This window comes from Idiotropiscis lumnitzeri, unplaced genomic scaffold, assembly GCF_059441095.1.
Source record: "Idiotropiscis lumnitzeri isolate Australia: NSW breed Sydney's pygmy pipehorse unplaced genomic scaffold, RoL_Ilum_1.0 HiC_scaffold_139, whole genome shotgun sequence".
Taxonomy (NCBI): Eukaryota; Metazoa; Chordata; class Actinopteri; order Syngnathiformes; family Syngnathidae; genus Idiotropiscis; species Idiotropiscis lumnitzeri.
This window is the reverse complement of record NW_028283677.1, coordinates 183,215-195,688: the sequence shown is the minus strand read 5'-3', so window position 1 is coordinate 195,688 and position 12,474 is coordinate 183,215. Positions and strand designations below refer to the sequence as shown.

At 47.6% G+C, this 12,474-nt stretch overlaps 1 long non-coding RNA gene across 1 annotated transcript; it reads left to right on the top strand.

The window, feature by feature from the left end:
* Positions 1-992: 992 nt before the first annotated feature.
* On the top strand, positions 993-2,205 carry LOC148315082 (uncharacterized). The gene is made up of 3 exons (XR_015841291.1): positions 993-1,297; positions 1,864-1,917; positions 2,007-2,205. It is a non-coding gene; the product is annotated as an uncharacterized LOC148315082 (long non-coding RNA).
* Positions 2,206-12,474: the final 10,269 nt, after the last annotated feature.

Below are 12,474 nucleotides of genomic sequence, written 5' to 3'. Positions count from 1 at the left end.
TTCTTCCGAAGACATATACTGTAAACATTAAATGTATGTTAGGACAATCTTGAAAAAAGTATTAGAACACCCTTTACTTTTATTTCTTGTTAATTTTATTAACCAAAATATGTCCATTTTTATTACAGATTAATGAATACAAAATTAAAACTCTAATCAGCTACTTTTTAATCGTTATATTTGTATAAACAAATGTTATACATCTGTGTGTTAACTTATACAAGAAATGACGGAAAAGCAAGGGTGGTTTAGTATTTTTTTATCGTATATAGTCTGTATAATATCTTTAACCTATGCTGATGCTGTTTAATACTGATTTAAATAATAATAATAATGTCATAATCTGTTGGTTTTACATGAACAAAACCTTTCAAGCACTTTTTAAAATTCTAAATACTACCTCTTGTCAGTAAGTTGGTTCACAGCACTGCCTTGGAGTGAAAGTGTGTAGTGCTGAGACAGTCGGTATGTGCTGAGTCGTCTGACGTTTGTGTGACTGGTACCCAGGAAGGTAGCAAAACCAGGCAGTGTGTATGTCGTACCCAGGAAGGCAGAGAAACCAAGCAATATGTATGTGGTACCCACGAAGGCAGAGAAACTAAGCAGTGTGTATGTGGTACCCGGGAAGGTAGCAAAACCAGGGAGTGTGCATAGATACAGACCCCAAAAGTGATTAAAACCAAATAAAGTCCCCAGAAGATCATCTGTAGTCAGGTGAAGGACCCTGTACTTTGTTCAACTCATTTACTCCCTTAGACGTACAAAGACGTCTTTTAATGCAATGGCGCCCTCTACCAAAGACGTATAAGTACGTTTCCTGTCTTTTTTACGTCATAGTGTACATAAGGGTCTGATGCAACCTCTGACTGAGAATCAGCCTTGTCCGCATTGTGAATCATGTAAAAATCACCCAGCAGGGGGCAGAGGTGCAAAAGATCCGCCTTGAATCTGCGCCAGAGGTACAAATGGGGGGGCGGGATCCTGGGGTAGACTTATAAGTGTGGAGAGCAGCGTGGGTAGCAGCAGCATCGGCAGCACTAGCAGCAGTCGCATTAGTAGCGTTAGCAATGAAATCCTCCAAGCAAATGACGATCGAGGAATGCTTTTTTGTAAAAAAAAAGCTTCCTAAAAGCATCAAGGCGATGGAGACGCTTTGGTTGAGAGGATGACGCTTCGTCGTCGTCACAACAAAACGGCGTCTAAAGAGGGTGCGCGTGCCTTGCGGCCTGCATCGCCTGCCTTCGGACAATAGCCAAAGCAGCTGAGAGTCCTCACCAGATCCCCCCCGAACGAGGAGGTAAGCGCTCGCAAGTTACCATTGAACATGTGGTTTTACCCCTCATGCTTTTATTGTACATATCATGCATCTTGCGGGCAGAAAATGTCGCGTAAATGTGCAGTTAGACGCGAGCTTGCTCGCTGACTTCCTCATCCGGCCGCCTCTATTGCACAATTACACGCGAGCGTAAGTCCTCGCCGACGAGGAAGTAAACGCTCGCAAGTTACCATTAAACATGTGGTTTTAGCCCTCATGCTTTTATTGTACATATCATGCATCTTGCGGGCAGAAAATGTCGCGTAAATGTGCAGTTAGACGCAAGCTTGCTCGCTGACTTTCTCGTCCGGGCGCCTATTGCACAATTACACGCGAGCGTAAGTCCTCGCCGACGAGGAAGTAAACGCTCGCAAGTTACCATTGAACATGTGGTTTTAGCCCTCATGCTTTTATTGTACATATCATGCATCTTGCGGGCAGAAAATGTCGCGTAAATGTGCAGTTACGCGCGAGCGCATCTCCTCCCCGACGAGGAAACAACAATACTGAATGGTGTGGTAATCATGCATACTTTCTAAAATTCACAGATTGTGCATCCCGCGGCAAGAAAGTTCCTCCTCGTCTTGTTGGTGTAAAGAAAGGTAAATTATAATATGAAACTTCACACGCCAGCAATAAAATGCAGCAATAAATATATATTTCCAATTGTTTGTATTTCTGTAATTTACAGGTTGTGCATCAGGAAGCAGTGGTTCCGGATGGCGTCACACTGGATGGCAACCGAGGAAAATCGACTTTACAGCAACCCCTGGACCACTGAATGCCGCTGCCCATTTGGAGTCTGAGGAGCCAGCTGATTTCCTGCAGCTGTTTCTCACGGATGAGCTTCTGCAGCACATCGCGGATGCCAGCAATCACTTCCCAGACAATTATTTTCACACAAACCCCAGTGGACAAACACAAGCTCGCCTATTTTCCACGGACCAGCAAAGCCAGACCACAACGAAAGTGTCGGGTCTGTTTGTGCAAAGGCAAACGGAGTGAAACAAGAATGTGGTGTGAACTATGTTGTGTGCCCTTGCATCAAGGCAACTGTTTTATTTTATATCACACAAAAAAAAAGTATGTATGACACTGATGTATTTCATTTTTGTACATAGTTCAACAGTTCAGTCGTTTAGTGTTATGTGCAAATAAATTTATTTTATCAAAAACATTTTTTGTGCTTTTTTTTGTTATTTTATAGAAGGCATGCATTATTTAGATGTTAGAGGTGTCATAAAAGCCATAAATAATAGTGTCAAAATTCAAATTATGGTCAAAATGCATCAGTTTACAAAAAGCTCATTTTCTCAGTTTTTTCCCCAGGGATTGGAGTTTTCATGAAATTTAGCTATTTTCAAATGCCGATTGCTCAAGAATGGAAAAAGATAGGAACAAACATTTTTTTCTGTTGAAAGAAGAGAGTCTCATCTTTCTTCGGGTGTGCTCCATGTCTATATAGCATTAGAATACTATATTCTGTGGGCCTTGCAATATTAGTCAAAACCCAGGAAAACGCTGGGATTGAGCGGGTTGCTCCAGTGAAAATGGCTGGTATTTAATGAGTTAAGACTGGTTAGGACATCCGGCTCGCAGTCCCAAGGTGCAGGGTTCGATCCCGGGACCCAGCTTTCCTGTGTGGAGGTTGCATTTGTGAGTGAGTTTGAGCGCAGATGGTTGTTCGTCTTTGCGTGCCCTGCGATTGGCTGGCAACCACTTCAGGGTGTGCCCCGCCTACTGTCCGTTGACAGCTGGGTAGGCTCCAGCACGCTATCCTTGTGAGAATAAGCGGATTGGATATTACATGTATGTGTTTATGCCCTAGGCCAGGCGAGGGCAAACTACGGCCCGGGGGCCACATGCGGCCCGTTAAGTTTTAATCCGGGCCGCCGAACTTGAAAAAAATTTAATGAATAAACCTTGTTAATGTTTTATTTTCTAAACACTGTGGTTTTCAAAGACAAATATTATTGTTGGAATGCTTTTATTCACTTTCATTTAAAATTAAATGTATTTTTTTTCTCAGATGAGGTGAGGTTTCCAAAACACTCCATCCATCTGCTCCTGGTCCGGCCCCTCTGTCATATTTTAGAACCCATTGTGGTCCTCCAATCAAAAAGTTTGCCCGCCCCTGCCCTAGGCTTTGTGTCTTTGCTTGGTTGACTGTGTAATGAGTGTATGAATGCATTTCTTTCTACCAGACACCTTGGACTTCCCATGGCAGATTAATAATCTATTTTATCTATCCATCAGGGTCACGAATGTCATTTGATGAGTAGAGAATTTAGAGTCTCCAATTAACCTAATATACATGGATTTGCGCATGGAAACCTGAGAAAAAGCCCTTAGTCCTACTTTTCCATCTGAACCACTTTATCCTCACGAGGGTCACAGCCGTGACATCCCAGCTGACTTCAGAAAGTAAGTGGGCGACGACTCATGATCTCTTGGTTGAATAATATTGTTAGGGGCTCAAAATGGCCCTCTACAATAAAATGGCAGAAGAATATTACATACTCTCTGGCAGAAGAATATTGCGTTTTTTTTGTTTTGTCCAATTAACTTAAATAAAACTTGGGAAAATTTAATGATTACATGTAAACCAGCTGGTCTTCCCCATACCAAGCCCTGGCTAAAACTGACTGAAAAATGCATGATGTGTGCCTTTTAAACTCCTCGGCCCATCCACTATGCCAGGGATGGGCAAACTTTTGGATTGGGAGGGGGGGGGCACAATGAGTCCTAAAATACATTTAATTTTAAACGAAAGTGAACAAAAGCATTACAACAATATATATGTCTTTGAAAAACCACAGTATTTAGAAAATAAACCATTAACAAGGCTTATTCATTTAATTTTTTTCAAGTTTGGGGGGCTGGATTGAAACGTTTAACGGGCCACAAGTGGCCCCCGGGCCGTAGTTTGCCCAAGTGCCCTAAGCCAATTGATTCTAAAAAATAACAGTTTTCTTCATCAAAACAACATTTTATGATCAACATAAATGTTAGTGAGTACATAAAGGTATACTCATTCGATCTATCATAACCCCATGCACTTAGACTGTACAAAAAAAAGAAAATTTTTATTTTAAAACCTAGTATTTCGCCATGACGTCACACGCTAGCGTCAAGTGCTTGGCGCTAAAAACCCGGAAGTAACAGCGGCGCTCGGTTTGAAAGTGGAGAGTTGTGCATGGTAGGCGAATTCGGGAGAAATGTTTGTTGAACACGAGGACTGTGGCGTAGAAGATGGTTTAACAGCGATCTAGTGCGCACCCAACCGTGATGGCTGACCAACGAAATAAATGCGGACCGACGGAGTGGACTGACAGGACGTGGAAAACAGGTGTGTGGCATGTGTGCGTGTGCACGAATGTGGGAGCGCGTTCACTATGGTGGCAGCGATCGCAAAGCAGCAGCACCACTCCTTGACAAAAGTATTGTACTTTCTCTGATGTTTTGGGTTTGCTCTGCTTTGGGGTTTGTAGTTCTGGCCACGCAAAAGTAACAAAGCAAGTTCTTGGATGTCTGCTTTTTTCTTGAACTGTTAATTGGTTAACATCGTGGCTCTTATTTTTATCTAATGTATGGAGTTTGGTGGCTATCTATATGCACAACTATATTAGTTGCACTTGAAATTGCATACAGAAAATTAGTATAAATAGGTTACGCTATAAAGTATAACAATATTAACAATCGTTATTGTTGTTACTGTTTATTTATTTTATTTTGCAATAACTGTGCTCCAAGCTTAGCTGTTGTGCCAGCTGCCAAGTAAAAATATGTAATCTCACTCAATAATAGGAATAAATACTTAACTAACATCTCAATTTTTCGGGTTGGGCTGTGGGGGAGGGGAGGGTGGCTGCCTGACATAAAGCAGACTGTCCTGCACATGCGCAGACCAGCCGAGTGTGTGAAGTGTGCGTAAGTGCAGTACCGGGACCGACCACTAGACAGCGATCCTGAGTAATTTTTCCGCACACACATTTCTAGCACACTCGTCTTGTTTTTGTGACCTTCCTGGGAAGCCCTGAAACTTTGACAGGACCTCCCCCTGAGCTTCTTATCACTGAATTCAATGCTCTTTTTTGTGGGGCCCAGATTTTTGGTCCCCACAAAAATTTTGGTCCCCTACAGTGGGTGTGCTGTCCGATGTTGGTCCCCAACATGTAGCTTATACAAACACACACACACACCCCTACTTGTTTTTGTGACATTGTTGGGCCACCTGAGCAAAACTCACATTGTGGGAACCACCCTTTCTAGTGGTTGTACAGCTCTGAAAAAAATCAGGCAGTGTCCAGGAATTTAGTTAAACACAAAAACCACTTCAAATTACCAATTAATGACCTGGAGGTCAAATGAGTGACTCAAGTGCATGTAATTCAGTCACTGTAGCCCAAAGATTCTCTGGGCCAGTGGATGAACCATTATTCGTCTTGGACAGCATTGAAGCAGGCCGTAGCCTGGTTTCTAAAGCTGAAAGACTTACTGACAGAGTAAAGGAAAATAGAAAGGAGTTAATCACATTAGGTGAAGAAGGCAAGATGAATTTATTCAAGAGAACTGTCAAAGGAAAGTATTTGACCTGCGACGACTTGGATAAAGCAGAAAGAGAACTTGTGAAATACTGTCAAAGGCGAAGTTTCAAAAAAGATTTAGCCATATTTGAAAAACAAAAAAGGGTGAAGAAAAGTAGCCCACTTTACAAGTTCAATATAGTACTTCAAGATGGTGTCATGAGGGTTGGTGGACAGTTGAGCCACGCAGCCATGCCTGAAACAGCAAAACAGCAAGCCATCTTGCCAAGGATTCACATAACACAAAGCTAGTCCTGAGATACATTCATGAGATTACAGCTCACGCTGGAAGGAACCACATGATGGCTAATCTGCATCAACAGTTTTGGATACCTCGAGCTGCTAGAGTCATCAGAAGAGTGCTACCTGACGATCCGCCTTTCAAGAGAATTGGCGTTGATTATTTTGGTCCATTCTAAGTAAGTAGGGTTAGAGGACAAGTAAAGAGATACGGCGTGATTTTTACATGTCTCGCTGTACGAGCCGTACATCTGGAAATTGCATCTTCACGTGACACAGATGCTTGTCTCAACGCAATCCGAAGATTTCTTGTCAGAAGAGGACAAGTGAGAGAGATGTATTCTGATAACGGAACCAACTTTAGATCAGCTGACAGTGAAATGAAGAAATCAATCAAAGAATGGAACACTAAGTAAATCGAGAAACACTTGCTGCAAAAAGGTATTCAGTGGCATAGCAATCCCCCAGCAGGTTCCCACCACGGAGGAAGCTGTGAGCGACTTATTTGGTCTGTGAGAAAAATCCTGAATGTCACTGTAAAAGAACAAATTTCGGGTGAAGAAAGTCAATATACCTTGCTTGGTGAGGCTGAAGCAGTTATAAACAGCAGGCCTATCACAAGGACATCTTCCGACCTCAACGACTTGGAAGCACTCACACCCAACACTCTGTTGTGGCTGAAGGTCAAACCTGAGTTACCTCCTGGAGTCTTCTGTAAAGACGACCAATACGCCCCAATACGTACCTCTGGGAATGAGCTGGTCAGCTCTTTAAAGAGTATTATGTAAGTTGAAATACATTAATCCATTTTTCTTTTTTGGACCATCTTTAACTGTGTAGTGTGTAATGTCTAAAATACAAAATGATCAGATTTTAGGGTGCAGTTGACGACTGTGGCACAGGTCCTCGCTCTACAAGTGCTAATAGTCTTCGGCAAAGAGAAAAATCTGCCATAAGGTACAGAAAACATTGGCATCAGAGTAAATGGATGCATGTTTTTGCAATGTGCGAGGAAACTGGCGAACTCAGAGAAAACTACGCAGGCTTGGGAGAACATGCAAACTCTACACAGGAAGGCCGGAGCCGGAATCGATCCCACAACCTCTGCATTGTGAGACCATCGTGCTCACAAGTCGCCCACCGTGGCGGCCGTCCATTATGAATGCCATCCCACCATCCATTATCTGTACGGCTTCTCCTCACAAGGGTTGCGGGGGGTGCTGGAGCCTATCCCAGCTATCTTGGGGCAGTAGGTGGGGTACACCCTAAACTGGTTGCCAGCCAATCGCAGGTCACACAAAGACAAACAACCATCCGCGCTCACACTCACACCAATTTAGGGTGTCCAAACAACCTGCCATGCATGTGTTTGGAATGTGGGAGGAAACCGGAGAACCCACGCAGGCGTGTGGGAAACATGCAAACTCCAAACAGGAAAGCCGGAATCAATCCCGCGACCTCTGCATTGTGAGACCATCGTGCTAACAAGTCGCCCACCATGCATCCCTGCTAAATAAATGATTAATTTTTACATTTTAGTATTTGTGCGATCTTGTGTTCATGACAGCATTTTCAACAGTGTGGGTGTTTGTATGAAAGCATTTCACTCGTGTATGGGCATGAGCATGTTTCAGTTGTATTTATGAATAACAATAATTTCACAATTGTGCCTGAGCGCCTTTCACTGGTGTGTATGAGAATGTTTCACCTATGTGTATGAGCGCATTTGACGAGTGTATGAGCAACAACTATTTCACTAGTGTGTATGAGAGCGTTTCACTCGTATGTATGATAGCGTTTCATAAGTATGCATGAGCAACAACAATTTCACTGGTGTGTAAGAGTGCATTTCAGAAGTGTGAAGCGATTCCTGACTTTTGTCCCCAACGGCACCTCATACTCCCCATCTCCCGCTCACTTCTCCTGACCCCATGAGCCATCCCCGTTGCTACTACATGGAGATTTGATGTGTTTTTTTGTTTTTTTTGTTATTAGCTTCTTCAACATCTCTTCTGATTCTCATCTCTTCTCTGGCGCTCGTCTCCGCCTGTCTGATTTGAAGTCGACCTCAGAATTTGCACTATTTTGACATGACTTCTGTGGTAATCACTACTGACATATTGTGTCATTTGCTCAATAATACATTAAAATTATAATAAATAATTAAAATGGGTCCGGTGCCGAGCTCTGGCTTCATATCTTTAAAAGTGGTCTTCTCAAATCTGTTACTAATGGCCTCTAAATCAGTTGTGGTAGAGAAGGGGCAAATTAGACCTTATGGCATCTTAATTTGGTCAAGTCTTGTACCCATTTTCAAGGCCAGCGACTATTGCTTTAGCTATATACAAGAAAAGGATTACTCTGAATATACACAACAACAAATCCCAGATGTCCAACCCAAATGTTGTTTCAAAATAATCCAGTTCAGATGATAAACAAATGTATTGGTATGTTGAGGTCATTATTTCAAATCAAAATATACACTTCTTTTTCAGACAATGGGGAGGATCGAAGAAGTGGAAAAGTTGCAGGAGTAACTTCAAAACAATGCAAAGAGACAGAATCTGGAAGAATGTCAAGTTTGTCCATGTTTATATTTCTGGAATTTAGTGGGCGTGCATCTCGAAATGTTTGGGGATGGTTCGGGCTGCCAGACAAGACTTTCACTGCGAGCGCTGGACCACTGGATGCTGCGGCAAACAGCGGACTTCTTGCAGCTATTTATTACCAACAAGCTACTCCTGCACATCAATGATGCGGATGGCACAGACTGCTTTGCAGACAATTATTTTGAGGCAAAACCAAGAGGTCTGTAAGCACTCTGAAAACAAAGTAAAATATTTGACACCCACGGCAAAAAAAGCCATGCTACAGCATAGGGCTGGGCGATAAACCGAAAATTTACCGTTACCGAAATTTATTACAATGACCGAAATCATTTTGCCCATGTCGGTAAATTCGATGAATAAAAAAAGAAAAGCCTTTTGTCTGCGGCAATGTTCATGCCCCTTTAAGACCGCTACAGCGCCTCTAGTCATGTGACTCCACCCGTCTGTCGCTCTCGTTGCTGGCGATTCAAATCCAGAAGCTTTCTCACCACCCACAACACAACCATGCTGTGCTGAAAGTTCAAAGTGAGAAGCAAGGTTCGACAAGTGACAACAGCCCATGAACGGAGGCGACACCATACGAGAGAACGTCTCAGAGGTGGACGCGATAGCTTAGCACATAGCTAAAGATAAAGCTCCTCTAGCTACGTGGCGCGCACAGGATTTAAACGCTTCATGAAAGCCGTATTTCCCGATATGGACTACATCGGGCCGGGAGCTTAGACATGTCAAGCATTTTGCATCTACATCCGACTTGTGGTCGGGTCGCAACATGGATCCCTGATTGAGCCTAACTGTGCATTACATAGATGACAAGTGGCGACTGCGCAGCAGAGTACTCGAGACGGCACATTTTCCCCGATAATACCCACTTGTTTATTTGGCTTGCATTGACATTTTCTTTCATTTTATTTAGCGTTTTTTTATTTGCCATTATTTACATCATGAGAGCATCTTGGCGCAATCTATTTGCAGAAAAAGATTTCGCAAGAGGTACCCTTTTTCTTTGTGACATTGTTCAAGTCATGCAAAGCAAGCTCAGGGTTCGCGGTTAACCGCTTCCCGATTGCCCGGGGCAAGTGAAATTTGGCCACGGGCAAGGTAAAATTATGGGCAACTTGCCCGACCGGGCAAGCATTTTTTAAAGCAGCCAAATATCTTTAATTTTGACGAAAACGGTGGTGTGATCTGTTTGTGTGCACTGTATGGTGATGGTTTAACCCAGACAACCCCTTATGTTTTGGTATGGTCCATTGGCCTTATCGGGGGCAATGGGCGGGCGCTACGGGGATCATGTCAGGAGTCGCCTTGCGGCGATGAGGAGGTGGACCCAAGAAGCGAGGAAGCAGGGGTAGGTGAAGCTTTAAGGAGATTTATTGTGGAGCTTGGTGGGGACGAACAACGGGGCGTGGGCAAAGAAACAACACAGGCAACTGAACGAGACTAACTGGACGATGACAAGGACCAAACACGAGACGGGAACGAGCCAGGCGGACAGGGAACGAAGACAAGTGCAACAACGGGAGCGAAGCGCAAGTCGTGAGAGTCCGAGGTGACGTGGCAACAGGAGGCAAACAGGGTAATGACCCGACACTGCGTTGTCGGTCTGGAAGGTTTAAATAGTCCGGGTACTTAGGGGAGCAGATGGGAAGCAGGTGCGTGATGATGACTAGGAACAGGTGCGTGATGATGACTAGGAACAGGTGCGTAGCTGGTGAGAACGAAAACAATAACAAAGGCACATGGCAGGGAGGTGATGAAAACAATAACAAAAGGCACATGGCAGGAAGGAGGGAAGAAAATAACAACAAAAACACTGACGTGGCAGACACGGGTCATGACAGTACCCCCCCCTCAAGGGACGGCTTCCAGACGTCCCAAATGAAAACAGTCAAAAATGAAACCAAGTCCAAGAACGAGGGCGGGCGGAAGGGGGCCGGTAGGTGGGACCAAGGCCCGCGAACTAGGCCGGTCTGGCGGATGTCCAGGGGGCCAGACCAGCGAGCCCCGACGGGGCCATTCGGGCGGACGTCCGGGAGGCGGGACCAAGGCCCGCGAACTAGGCTGGTCTGGCGGATGTCCAGGGGGCCAGACCAGCGAGTCCCGACGGGGCCATTCGGGCGGACGTCCGGGAGGCGGGACCAAGGCCCGCGAACTAGGCCGGTCTGGCGGATGTCCAGGGGGCCAGACCAGCGAGTCCCGACGGGGCCATTCAGGCGGACGTCCGGGCGCACCCGAGACCGGAACGTGGAGCGGCGGCTGGTCGTCCAGCCCCGCCGAGTCAGGAACGTGGAGCGGCGGCTGGTCGTCGAACCCCGCCGAGACAGGAACGTGGAGCGGCGGCAGGTCGTCGAGCCCCGCCGAAGCAGGAACGTGGAGCTGTGGCTGGTCGTCGAACGCCGGCGGGACGGGAACTTGGAGCGGCGGATGATCGTCGAGTGCCCGCGGGACAGGAACGTGGAGCGGCGGCTGGTCCTCGAGCCCCGCCGAGACAGGAACGTGGAGCGGCGGCTGGTCCTCGAGCCCCGCCGAGACAGGAACGTGGAGCGGCGGCTGGTCCTCGAACCCCGCCGAGACAGGAACGTGGAGCGGCGGCTGGTCCTCCAACCCCGCCGAGACAGGAACGTGGAGCGGCGGCGCTTCGTCGGGAGCCGCTGTGACAGAGACGAGAAGCGACGGCGGGTCGTCGTCCACCGCCCAGGCAGGAAACTGGAGCGCCGGCGAATCGTCGAGTTCCGCCGAAAAAGGAGCTTGGGGCGACGGCGGATCGTCGAGCACCGCCGAGGCAGTGACGGGAAGCAATGGCGTGTCCTCGGGCGCCGCCGGGACAGGGAATTGGGTTGGCGGCGGGCCGTCTGGCACCGCCGAAGCAGGGATTTGGAGCTGCGGCGGGCCGGGCGCAGCGGGGACCGGGACTGGTAGCGGACGCAGGGCGTGCCCCGCTGCAACAGGGACTTGTGACGGACACAAGGCGTGCTCCGCCAGAACTGGGACTTGTGGCGGACGCGGGGCCTGCTCCGCCGGAACAGGGACTGGGGGCGGACGCAGAACGTGCTCCGCCGGGATAGGGACTTGTGGCGGACGCATGGCGTGCTCCGCCGGAACAGGGACTTGTGGCGGACACAGGACGTGCTCCGCCAGAACAGGGACTTGTGGCGGAGGCATGGCGTGCTCCGCCGGAACAGGGACTTGGGGCGGACGCATGGAGTGCTCCGCCGGAACAGGGACTTGGGGCGGACGCATGGAGTGCTCCGCCGGAACAGGGACTGGTGGCGGACGCAGGACGTGCTCCGCCAGAACAGGGACTTGTGGCGGACACAGAACGTGCTCCGCCAGAACAGGGACTTGTGGCGGACGCATGGCGTGCTCCGCAGGAACAGGGACTGATGGCGGACACAGGGCGTGCTCCGCCGGGATAGGGACTTGTGGCGGACGCAGGACGTGCTCCGCCGGAACAGGGACTTGTGGCGGACACAGGACGTGCTCCGCCGGAACAGGGACTGGTGGCGGACGCAGGGCGTGCTCCGCCGGACCAGGGACTTGTGGCGGACGCCGAACGTGCTCCGCCAGAACTGGGACTGGTGGCGGACGCAGGGCGTGCTCCGCCGGAACAGGGACTGGTGGCGGACGCAGGGCGTGCTCCGCCGGAACAGGGACTTGTGGCGGACGCAGGACGTGCTCCGCCGGAACAGGGACTTGTGGCGGACGCAGGGCGTGCTCCGCC